Below are 13,186 nucleotides of genomic sequence, written 5' to 3'. Positions count from 1 at the left end.
AATATGCCTGTTATGTTAAATTCTGACCTTGGCTAGATACTTGGGAAATACTGTCAAGGTGCCATTTTCACACAGTTTTCAAAGTTTCTGTTCTGGCTGAATGCATTGCTGCACTCTTCAGCCAAATTGCTGCTCTGTGAAATTTTTCAGAAAAAGAAGAATACGACATGGGATCAGTTTTCTATATTTTTGCAAACTAGATGTTGACATCATGTAAAAATTCACTTTCTCAGAAATGTTTTTAATATCAGTGTAAACATTACCCTGTGTCAAACAGCACTGCTGGGCAATTAATCAAGATTTTTGTGTGTTTTCTAACTCCAGGTGTATATAAGAGTTAATGAAGCTGAAAGCTGTTATTAAACCTCTTCATAATTTAGCAATAAAGTTTTTCAAAAGGAGGCTTAAATGAGATAATTAGACATTTGAAAACATTCTCCAGCATTTGACCTTACCAACAGATTTCAAGCAGTGCCTTGCAAAGGCTTGTGGCATAAACAAGCCTGCAAACAGGGCTAAGGTGCTGGCTTTAAGTTTTGATTGCCTAGTCTTAGCCCCCAGGTTAGTCTGGGGCCAACCAATGCTTCTAGTGAGGAAAGAAAGGGAGAATTGTTTCTCTGGGTATAGCTGTGCAGGAGACTCTGGAGGAATTTCAGAGTGTCATGATGTGTGCTGGAGAGGGTCTGACAACTCACTGTTTCACCTCCCTGAAGAGCTATGGCATCAAAAAGCTTAGCAGGAGGGAGATAAAAATGGCTGTTCCACAGTGTCTGCCTCAAGGGGAGTAGGTTTTGTTGTCCACGACTTTCTATCCAGTCAGCTGTTCTATTGCAGCCAAGTCCAGCACTTAGCAGAAACTTTTGGATTGCTACTTTTAGCACATTTTATAGGGGAAAACATGAATATATGAGTGGTTAACAATGAGCTGGTGTTACTTACAAGAATTCCATGACTATTATATTTGCATAATAATGATTTATAAGCTTCAAAAATCACACCTGCACATCCAAATTCCAGAGATTTTATTTTAAAAAGACATTAAGATTATTTTTAGATAGTTTGTTGCTACTTTTTAAATTTAGATTTTTTTTATATTTTAAAGTTTTGTTTTTTTTTTCCCCAAACTGTTCTGTGGAAGTGCAAGCTGACACTCTTTGGCCATCTCTGTATTTCATCATCTGGTTCCTTCCAGAGAGACACTAAATTACAGGTACATGACAGACTCATAAGAGTTGTCACAGAATGATGACTTTTTTTTTTTAACTAATCTAACAGTTTATCTGGAAAGAAAATATAATGTATTTTTTCTCAAAATTTAGCTGCACAGGTGGAGCTGATTTCCTAGGAAAAAAGAGCATGAGATAACCAGAAAACGCACTGTATATCCTCACATCTTGTAATTTGAAAGTAGTTCGTATCCCAGGACTGCTGGTAAGAGAATCCTTTACATGTCATCCCCTTGGCATCCAAACTTGGAGCTGACCTTGTGCCCACCCTCCTGTGGCTTGGATGTAGCACTTCTGGCTTAGTGGCATTCCTGTGGTGGTGATCAGCAGTTCAAGTCACAAAAGGCTTTGAAAGGAAGGCAGACCCTACTCAGACGGCATCTGCGAAGATCATTATTATTTTTCACAAATGACAGCAAAGTAAGAAATTCAGCTCTTCATCAGGAACAGCATTTCATTTTAAATGCAATGGTTCTGTCACTCACAGAACTACTTTTAGCTTTAGGGCTCAGTGCTGTGCCAATAAAAGTCATGGGAATTTTGTCATTTGCCAGAAAAGAGAGCAGTATTTGGCCTTTCAGAGCAACACACTTAATTCTAGTGTGCAGCCTGGTTTCAATTTTTAATGAGAAAATGGGAATAAATGGAACAAAAAGTGTTCTTGAAGTCACAGGTCCTCAATAAATGCAGTATAATGGTGGAGCTAAAATTAATACTATTTTTTATAATCTGAATAGATGAGTGAGAAAATCTGAGTAGCATTTGTTATATCATGCACAATAGTCAAACTAATTTCTTCTTCATAGGGGTTTGGACTTACTGGGTGTTTGAGTTCTCAACTCAAAACACTGTTAGTCCAAGACCAAGGCAGCCTTGTAGTGGAGAATCTCACTGGGCTGGTGTTGGTTTGCTAGAAATGCTGAAGAGCCCAGGAAAGAGGAGCAAGAGCTCCCTGTGTCTGGGTCTTTGCTTTAATTTCTTATGCAGGAGTGAAGAGGGGAATTGCCAAAGCTCAGGGCACTTCAGGTGTAATTGACAGCAGCAGCAAAATGCTCAGCAGGGCATTGCCTATTTGCTGCCTTTTGAGCTTGTCCCATCACCTCTGAAAGTGTTCATTGTCTCAGTCCTTAGGTCTAACCCTCCTGGAGGCAACAGGGACTTCCAGGGGAAGATTCAGCTGAATTTATTAAGTTCCCATGGGAGTGCTGTCAGTGGGGTTGTTGCACCAAGGCAGTCAGCGGTGCCATTGCCAAATGCCTTCACATACTGGCACGGGGAGACATCAAAGGAGCAACTCAGAATCTTTAGGACCAGCCAGGAATTCATGTCTTGGGCTTGGTTTGTGCAGCCCTGGCTCCCTCTTTGCTGTCATCTTGGCAGCAGTTTATTTGACTCTCCTTCTGAGCTCCTTCATTGAGGAGCCCTGGGGTCTTGTTTTCTGGATCACTCTGAACCCATGTATCTGTGCTAAGACACCAAAATTAGTCATGCCAAAGCAGTCAGCCTGACTCAGTGCTTTAGTAACAAGAGGGAATTTGTTTCTGATTTTTGCCTGGTGATTTGCTTTAAATCAGGTTAGGTATCTGCTTGTTTCCTCACTGTAGTAATTGTAGCAAAGTCTATGGCTAGATCCCATTGAAAAATTTCAGTGGTGATATTTCGTGGGGTGGTTTAGGGACAAGAAGGGGCATTCACAGCATGCAAACCTGGGGGCAGCAGGGAGACGTCTCTTGCAGAGACCAGCAGAAATTCTCCTGCCAAGGGCTTCTCTAGAACCACCAGCTTCTCCTGAACTGCTTAGGGAGAGGGAGGCCAAAAAAAAAGACTGAAAAGGGCAGTGTCAGGGAAGGGAGAAAAAAAAATCTGAGTGCAGCATGTTAGAAGAGCAGCAGACAGCCTGTCTCATCAGGTCGTGTGGGCAGGTCCTGGGCTGTGCCGTGGGGTCATAGCACTGAGAAGCCACAGGGAGAGCAGGTGCACCTGTCTGTTCTGTTCTTTTTTTGCCTTTTTTTTTTGTTTTTGACCTCTGTGTGTGCTGGGCACAGTGGCCTTAAATACATCCCCAGCTGAGCCCAGGGCCCCTGCTTACTCCCACTGAGCTCCAATGGGCTCCTCTAGATTCCTAGAAGTGCCTTGGGAGCGCAGCAAGCACCAGTGTTACAGCACTTCAAGAGCCAGGAACATTGGCTGTGGGAAACAGGAGTGGTTCTTGAATACTAAACAAGTCTGGGATCATGTATATGTAATGGAGAAGCCCTAAAGGTGCTTCCAATAATTTATTGCAACCTCCTCTAGAGGATGAAGCATGAAATGCTTTTCATTTGCTTATAATTCTTCTTAATGGGCTTAAACTGCAGCAAGGGAGATGTAGGCTAAGCACTAGGAAAAACTTCCCACAGATAAGAGGAGCAAAACAAGATAACAGTTTGGCTAAGGATACTGGTGTTCCCTCTCTGGGGCTTAAGAAGCATCTCGGACTAGCTTCTGTCAGAAGGGATTTGGGGGCAGATGCTCCTCTTGCAGGCAGGGACTTGGATTTGACATTCTCAAGAGCTTTTCCAGCTCTGTTTTTTACAGTCACCAGCTATTTTAGATGCTCCAAAATTTTGTGTTCTCAGTATGTGGCTCTGGGAGAGAGAAGGCTGTAGATGACTGGAAAATCCTAATGACTGGAGCAAGGATGCCAGGAAAGGGGGACAGAATCTATGCAAAGGCTAAACCAAGTGAAATTTGCCTTATTTTAAAATCCTCCAAACAGAACAAACACACTTTCCAAACCACTGCTGGGTTTTTTTCCAGTTCCAGTAAATTTGGTTTAAATGTTCCAAATTCAAAAATCATCCCCACAAAAATGTAGTGGAAAATATTTAGAATTTAAAGCAGTATCCCTCAGATTTATACCATCAACAGCCATCCTGATGGAGAAGGTCAGGCAAATGTTTATGTGACCTTAAACTGGGCTTTCAGATTAATAGAGCCTGTTGCATAGCTTTTCAAAAAAATGACAGTTATTAATCAATAAACATAGGAAAGCTGGTTTTGGAAACCAGCAGTCTGCTGGAATTTAGATGAAACCCAAGTAAAAAATTATAACTTTAAAGTCTTTCATCCCAAGATTTTGATTCACTTTCTAAAAGGTGCACTGTCTTGTTTACTATTTTTATCATGAATCCCTGAATCAGTAGTGACATCAATATCTGTGTAATGTGCAAAGGGAAGACATAAAAAAGGTGTGGTAAAAGTTTTGTCTAGCTTTGAGGCACCTTCCAGGGCCATTTCTTAGCAGTACCTATAACACCCTGGCTGATATTGGGCTGCCTGTGGTGCCCAAAAATGATGGATTTCCTGACCGTCCACTCTGTCATGAAGAAATATCAGGTTGGTGAAAGTGAATGATCCCTACATTTGCTGGAAACATTTTCTCAGTTATTTGCTAAAATCATCCAGTTATAATTGCAGCCAACTTGTCTAATCTCTGTGAAAAAAAAAATCCTTCTTCTCTGTAGATTCAGTGTTTTCCAAGGAACATCAATATTGCCTCAGATAATTGGCTTAGATACCCAAAATACAGCTGTGTAAGAAGAGGGAAGCAAAAGAGGATACTATGGTTTGTGTTGTCAGTACTAATTCCACAGGATTAAGAGAAAAACTTAGCATAAGACAAGTTGGTAGAAACACAGAATTTATTGCCAGAGCAAAGCAAGGTTTATATAGCCCCTTTCCTGCTTTATGAAAAACTCACACGATGGGTCTGAACCTGTTATTTTAATTACAAAGTGCATTGCTGCCAACACACATCTAAATCCAAACCATGAGTCTTGTCAGCAATTGTGCATGTTCTATATGGTCTGGAGGAGAGAGGACAAATGAAATCTCCAAGGAGTATCTTTCTTCAACCTACAGAAGCTTTGCAGCTTCAACATCCTTCTGGTCCTCTTGTGACATGGTGCACACTGTTCCTAAATTATTGTGAATTGTATGCCTACTGTCCTCTGTTTTAGAGGGTTGCAAGGAGCAGTTAAACTCTGATGGGTCCTGCCTCAACCTGGTGGGTCCAGCACTGCTGGCACAAAGCCATGGGTGGTCAGGGAGCTGGTGTGATGTGTAGAGGCAGAATGGACTAGAGAAGACAGTACAGCAGTTCCAGTCCTGAGCACAGAAACCCTCGGTGGAGAAACCTTTGAGAAAAATCTTGGTGTGCTTTTCAGAGGGAGTGCTGGCTGATGGACACTTTTGAGGAGAAGCAGACAGTCCCTGCTGTACCTTGGAAAGAGGAGCTCACATATTCCATAAAAGCAATCAGGAAGCAAAGAAGCATTAGATATCATAATTTTGGCCACAGATTTTTGATGAAATGCTTGTCTTAAAAGCAAGAGCCTGCATAGAGAAAGGAATTTTGATGGCGAGTGTCACCCCTCCCTTTCCTGAAGACCTGCTCCCTGTGGTTATTCCTTTGAGATGTTTCCCTTCTGCAGCCTGTAATGAGCACCCAGATCTTGAAACACGCACAAAAATCAAGATCCTCTTCTCAGATGGGAAAGGTCCTGATTTTTGCCATGATACTTTTAGGTCTTAAAAGTGAAAAAGCCTGGTTTGCCATTTTTAAAGCTTTCAATATTTTTACTTAACTGTCCAACTGGATGAGTTATTGCATCTGCACTGTTCCTCAGCCCCTGCTTATTCCTATTCTTCCAGGTGTCACAAATTTGGAGTAGTGGCGGTTCTCCTCTCCTCCCTCTAAATCTTGCAGGTGGGAGCACGTGCCATCAGCTTTCATGGATGAGAGCACATGCAAGAGCTCTTGTTGCCTCCAGGATATACAAGAAAAATGTGACTTGCTCCCCAGCAGCCTTCAACTTAGGCTGTCTCTGATGGGACAGTCTATGTTCCTTCTCTCTTCATTCTTCCCCTTTGGATGTTTCCTGTTCAAAGGTTCAAAGCATTTGAAAATACCTTTCATTTGCCACCTAACCACAGAAGGGTGTCTATTTCAGCCTTCACAGCAAGGAAAAAACAACCTTCACATATCCTGAAGTGTGTCAAACTATCTCTGTGACCACACATATTAACAAAGTAATGCTTATTTAAGCATGAAATGCAGATCAAGCTGCAAGGGCTAATCAGTTTAGTGCAGAACTGCACAGCTTTAGCAGGAGACGTGGCGGCTGTGCATGAGGGAAGGCATGTTTTCAAAAAGAGTTGGAAGCTCTAATTTTATGATGGAATATTACTTGCATGGTGTAGCTTCAGTGCCTAGGCACCACAGAAAATGAAAATCAAACTTATCCACGCAGAAATATGTCAAAATCTGACACCTTAATTTGAAGACAAAACTTCAATCCAGAAAAAGGTAGATGCAAAACCATGGCAATAGAAAGGAGCTAACACAGTACATACAGTTCAGAAAAGCATATTTAATCAATCTCTGTAGGGAAAGGAGACAGCTAAAAAATAGAGTTATTATCCAACTAAGAGAATTAAGCAAAAATTGTCCTTACCAATGTACTGAAAATAAAATTATAAATGGACAGTCCTGAACTCTGAAGCAGATGATAACATTTGAGGCCTTAGAACTGTTAATACCACTGTTGGCTTAAGATAAAAGAGAGTCCTTGGTAAGTTAGGAAGGTAAAACTAACAGTTCCATTCATTGCAATAAACAAGATATTTGCTAATGAGGTTGCTGGCCACTGATAAGTAGTTTTGAAGGTCAGAAAATAAAGAAGAGAAATCGAAAAATCAGATGTAAAATTGACCTGGAATTTTCAAAGATGTATGAGAAGCATATCTGTAATTTAGTGCCATAAACTGCATAAACTCTCCAAACTATTTTAATCAAACTGATTATTATTATTATTATTATTATTATTATTATTATTATTATTATTATTATGCTGTAAGTACATAAAGCACAGACATATATCATTAGCAGTTCATGAGAGGCCCTTTAAGATACATTTAGAAATGTCACTAGAAAATATAACCCCAAATATATATTGGCACATATTGCCCTGGGGCAAAGCTATGAATGCTTAACCACTCCAGCAGCTTTGTTCTGAATCTATTCTGCTGCTTGTGCTCTACTCTCCATCTCCATGTCCCTCTGCCTTTCTACGCTTTTAAAAGATCCTATAACAATTCATCACATTGGTTTTGTACGTTTGTTACAGAAACATTAATTTTTCTGTAATTTTTTGTAATCCTGAAGACTTTTTTCTTCAGCTTGTGATTTTTTAATCACAGCTTTGAGGGAAGGTTTTCAAGGCAGCTCTTGCTACCATTTTACTGTAAAAGTCAGGCACCAAACTACCTGCCAAATGCAAAATGATGGCAAAATCCTTCTCCAAATCTTTAGCTTCTAAACTTTTCAGGCTGTTTCAAAATGCCTTTCCTTTTATTAGGAAGGCTGTAATTACTATTTGAGGGCAATCTTTGTTATGACATGAAAAGAAGCACTCCAACTACTGTGCTAAACATTAGATGTTCAACTGAGTGATAAAATACTATAATCAAGCCCCACATGTGCATATCTCCTTCAACCAACCTTTGCATGAATAAGTGCTAAAAATTCAAACTGTAGTATTTATTAGGGCACAGCATAAGCTTGTGAAATGAATGTCTTATTTTTGCACATGTATGGGAACAGCTGAATAACCACTGCTGTGTGCCATGTTCCTCCCAGACTGGCACATGCTCCCAGGAAAAGCAATAATGGTGGTAATGGCACTCCAGAGACTAAATGATTCTCTGCATGTAGTAGGCAAGTGCAGAGATTTAAGCAATGCTTTTGCTTTCAAGTAAAAGTCCAAAAATCACAGGGTAATACTGCACAAAGTTGTAGCATTTACCTGCTCTTGCTGTTTGTGTAAACTGAGAATTTTTTTGATTTGTTAGTGAAATCCTTCAATCTGTCCTAGTAGTTTCTGTTGCATTCCTCTATATTTCCTGGCTACATTTCACAATGTCACCAATAAATGTTTCTTTCATGCCTTTAAAGGGATAATTACCATTAGCATTGCTTTGAGCAAAACTCTGCTGTGGGCATTCTCCTTCAGCAGGGTGGATGGATGAGCCAGAGTGCATTGAGGAGCAGAGGGCAGGACAGGGTCGTGTCCTTGGGAGGGATCCTCAGCAGGTCACAGCTGCTCAGCTTTACCAGTGCTGGAGAGCAGTGGTGGTGGGAACTCAAATGTGGAGAAGAAACACAGACAAAACTGTTGCCCTCTGGACTGGGAGGGGTGGTCAGTAATTTTATCCTTGTCTGTGTTAGGCTCTTTCATGGAAGCTCCCTCATCAGCTCCCTTCTTCTCCCAACAGAATAGAAGGGAAGACTGCTATGGAGAGCCACACTCTGGTGGTCCTGCAGGCTGAGATCAGGAGGGGTTTCATTATTGTTCCTCTGTTTTAGCCCAACAAGTGATTTAATGAAAGCCAAGGTATTTTCCTCCTTTGTTAATTCCTGGAGAAGATGTCTTGCTCATTTGCTCATGTTAGTTGTTGCACACGTTCTGGGGCAGAACTGAGCCTTTGTTGTAGCTCATGCAGTTGAAGCACATCTTCAGAGATAGCAAAACAGATCATAGTAATAATAATATGGTAGCTGTGGGAAGCTGTACTGTTCCTATTTGAATCGTTTAAAATGAGTTCAAGCTCACAGAACCATAGTTCCACATACTTTATTCAGATTTTTGGATGAACAGAGATATTTTTGTATCCTGAAGATCAGTTTATAGTCTTTTGTGCTGAGCTTTTTGTTATGATTCAAAATACATAATTCTCTGTATTTATTTGTTAAGGAAAATTAGATAGATTCACATCTAAGTATAGAAATATTGATTGTGATGAGGTAGATAATTTTGATAGTCATAGTTTGCTTGCAGAAGCTTTTCCCAGCATCACTGCTAACTGGACAGATTTTCCTCCTGGTCATGTCATAGTGTGTCCCAGTCTGTGTAACATGTATGAATGATGCAACCAAAACATGGCAGTCCCTGCTCAGATCTGTGCTAGCAGTGGGTTAATGCTTATTTGAGATCATTTTATAATACAGAAGAAGGAAATGAAAACAAGTCAAGGAATATTTTTAAACTTTTTTTGGTTTTTAATTTCTTGCTTTATTTCTTAGGACATATTAATGTCTTTTAGTAAACCAATGGCTGACTTTTTCTTTGCTATCAATCAGCATTGTTTTAATTCAGAATGTGATAGTAAGTGCAACTCTAGATTTTAATACTGTTTATTAAATGCAAGTATAACAAATTTACTCTGTGTGCTCAATTTTATCACCACTTTTTGTCCTCCCACCTCAAGATTAGGAATCTATCATTATCTGTTCCATTATTATGCTGGAGATAGGAAAGAATTTTGTACTCACAGGTAATTTGCTCTGCAAATATATACGTGAATGTAATGTGTACATGTGAATGTAAATACACATCTAAAATTTAGGTAGCACAGGTCAACTCATAGGTTTGATCCTCTATCAATAACTTAGTTTCATTTATTCCAGCTTCAAAAGCCTCATAGTTGCAATTTGCTAAATGCATTTGAGTTTGTTTTTTGGTCTGTGATTCTACCCCCTTTGGGGGTATTCACAGTATTTCATAACTGGATTAAGTGCAGTCACTCTGCAATAGAGGTAAAAAGTTACTGACAGCAGGTAGCACTCAGATTCACTGTTTCGTAAGTATGATGACCAGTCCTTAATTAATTTAGATAAATAGTTTCTTTTTGATATTGCTTAAATATGGCTCTGGAAAGTGGGCAGATGTAGACACTGCATCTTCAGCATATCTGGGAATAGCAAAGCCATCACAGATTCAGACTTCAGGCTTATCATGGAGCAGGGGCAAAACATCAAATCTATGGTCCCTGAACTACTGTTATTCCCTTTGATTCATGGAATCATAATTCCTCCTTGTTAAATAAGGCAAAGGAAATAGCGCACAGCAAATAAATCTGAGGTTTGCTGGTTCATGTTTTAGGGTGAGGAGTCAAACCATGAGTGCAGTGCTCTGTCTGTTCTGCATGGTGCCCTCTCTCCTGTTAAGAATGGATAAACAGTAGGAAACCTTGCAGATTTTTGTGTTTCACTGCCCAGAAACTTGATCACTGCTGCAGAAAATGAAGGGGAGGGGCACTTTGTTTTTACTTACTTCCCTATAGAAGTGAGCACAAAATCTTGTCTTCTGTTACATTTTCAGCAAGTAGTCAATAAAGTGTTTTCTTTCTTTTTCTTTTTCTTTTTCTTTTTCTTTTTCTTTTTCTTTTTCTTTTTCTTTTTCTTTTTCTTTTTCTTTTTCTTTTTCCTTCTATTTATTTCCACATTATCAGTGACCAAAAAACCAAAACTAACAGCCCCATACAGGAAAAATGGATACACAGCAAACACTTTTAACTCCACCAATATCTGCTGTTATGCTACAAGGATCAGGAATGTTTTGTTCCCTCAAACGAGTTATTCCTTAGCAAAGTGGATGGCTGAGGTCTCCAGAGAATCACTTCTATGTCGGTTTTTCTTTCCTTCCTTTGGCCTGCCAGTGGCAGTACTGCCAGTGAACAGAAATAAGAAGCACAAACATAGCACTGTTTATGCAGTAGTGTAAACCATCTCTCATATCAGTCAGTCCTAAACTCTTGTAAAGTCTAAAAATTGCAGGATGAAATTGTCTTTTCAAAAGGATTGGAAATCACCTCTGCATTGAGGACCAGACACACAGGCAAATAACATGGAAACCCATGTTTAAGAGCATCTTTTCGCAATTGCAACCTGCAAAAAAAACAGCTCTAATTTTAAATTTTTGCTTCTCAATTTCACCACTCCTTTCCTGAATTCATTTTTCTGAGAAAGGATGATCTCTATAGCTTTCTTCGTATGATTTACTTTCCTCTGGTCTTTCATGTTCCTTCTTAGTCTTCTCTATGCTTTCTGGTCATGTTGGTATTTTCTAATGACTCCTTTTACTGAAAGCACAGAATCTACCTATTATAAGCAAATGAGCCAATCATGCCAGTAAATGACAGAAGAAACTGAGTGAGATTTGAGATTGAGATACTCTAAAGGAAATTGTCAAAATATTTATGACATGGGAAGAGTGCAGCTGAAGCACCAGATTATTATTGCTGAAGTTTGTAAAGAAAAATGGAATGATTTTACCAAGATATGTGGGGTATGGAGAATGCATGTTGCCACTCAGACTGTTTGCAAACAACAGATTGTAGAGTCATTGAGGTCTAAGTAATTGCAGCTGCCAAACACTCAGAGGAAACAAACCCTCCTCAGCACTCCATCAAGTTTTTAACATCTAGATAAAAATAGTCTTAGTTGATCAGGTCTATGAGAGAGAGCAAATGCAGTATGTGGGGGGCAATTAAAATCAAGATGTCAAATAACAGATCTTCCAAGTTTTCCTGATTATCTTCAGTGGTTAAAATTACATGAAGCAGACTACTCTTCAGAAAGTAATAAATAAAAATCTGTTAATAGCTATATTGTGATCAAAAGAAAATTTGATTACACATCTGTACTTTGTCTAGAACAATGAAACCATGATTATTATAGAAAAACAATTAGAAACCCAACTTAGAACTAACAAGTATATAAAGGGTATTTGAACAGATTTTTTTCCAGTTTTATCTCTAAGCCAAAAATTCAGACTTCTGGTACAGCACAGACATGAGGATTGAATCAGGGTCTGGATTTTTGAATTTAGCTTGTTCTTGTACCTGGTAGGAGACACATTGTCCACTCTATTTTTGCTAGAGAATAGTATAATAGCGTTATTTCTCATTCTACATTAAGAATGCCTGATACAAAGGGTACTCATGTTAAAATGGGAGTGTATGGCAAGTTAGGAGTGTGGGGTTCAACTCAGCATATTGGCTGTCATGTGTCAGGTATCCAGTCTAAACTGAGTAGGTAAGCTTTCTCTGTATTTAAAGGAAAAAGATATGTATCTCTGAAGTCATTGCACTGATTTCAGATGCATCTATGTAGGCATCTTTAATGTCGGGGTGTTCCTACATGCAAGGTACTTAAGATCCTCCTGTAGCCCTATAGTCAGTGGGGAACTACTCAAAGCCTTCAAAAGAATCTAGAGGGTGACTCATCCCATCCTGAAGTGGACACATGCAGTGCATCAGCTCAGTCAAGCCTCATTGACACTTCTGACTAAGCAACTCTGAAATCTGGGTTCTGAGGTGTTTGCTGTGCCCTGAGATGCCCTCCTGACTGCAGCAGCCTTATGCAGAATGGGGCAGATCTTCCCCAGATCATTTTTGTACTTCCTTGGGCTGTGGGCGTGATGCAGCTATCTTAAATCTCTACTGACTACAGTGTTTTCAGCCACCTTCCTTGCCTGTGAACATCTACCTTTACAGTAGAGGTATCTCAATGTGTAGCCAAACCCCAGCCTTTGGCCCAAATTCACCCCTTAGATAGCCAAGTGAAGGCACTGAGCTGAATTTGTTGTTACCTGATATTGTTTTCAAGTCTCGTGCACAGCAGAATGAGTAATTAACTTTTTTACATTGCTACTGCTGCTTCCAGAAACACTTCAGATCTAACAGAATCTCTTCTCCTGTGTCTACTCATTAGCAGTACATTTTTTGATTCAATTACTTTGATTAATACCAAGAGAAAAGCTCCTGTGCATGTACAAGTTATGTGCATGTGCATGTTATTGACAGAATATTTGCTATTAAAATTGAAACCAGCCCCCAGCTGCAGCATATATTTGTTTAAATGAGAATCTAGATAAAAAAGAGACCTGTCTTTGCCTTGACAGCTATATGAAGAGGAAAACTATGTTGTCCACTTAAGGATTTTCTTTTTTGAAAGCAATATAAAATCCATCTTAATCTTGATATTCCAGTGAAAGCATTACTTCTTACACCTTTTAGGGGAAAGAAAAAAATGCAGTTAGGTAGAAATGGCTCTCCAGGAGGCCCTTGGTTTGAAG

This window comes from Cinclus cinclus, chromosome 3 (genome assembly GCF_963662255.1).
Source record: "Cinclus cinclus chromosome 3, bCinCin1.1, whole genome shotgun sequence".
NCBI classification, from domain to species: Eukaryota; Metazoa; Chordata; class Aves; order Passeriformes; family Cinclidae; genus Cinclus; species Cinclus cinclus.
Note: the sequence above shows the minus strand (reverse complement) of the source record.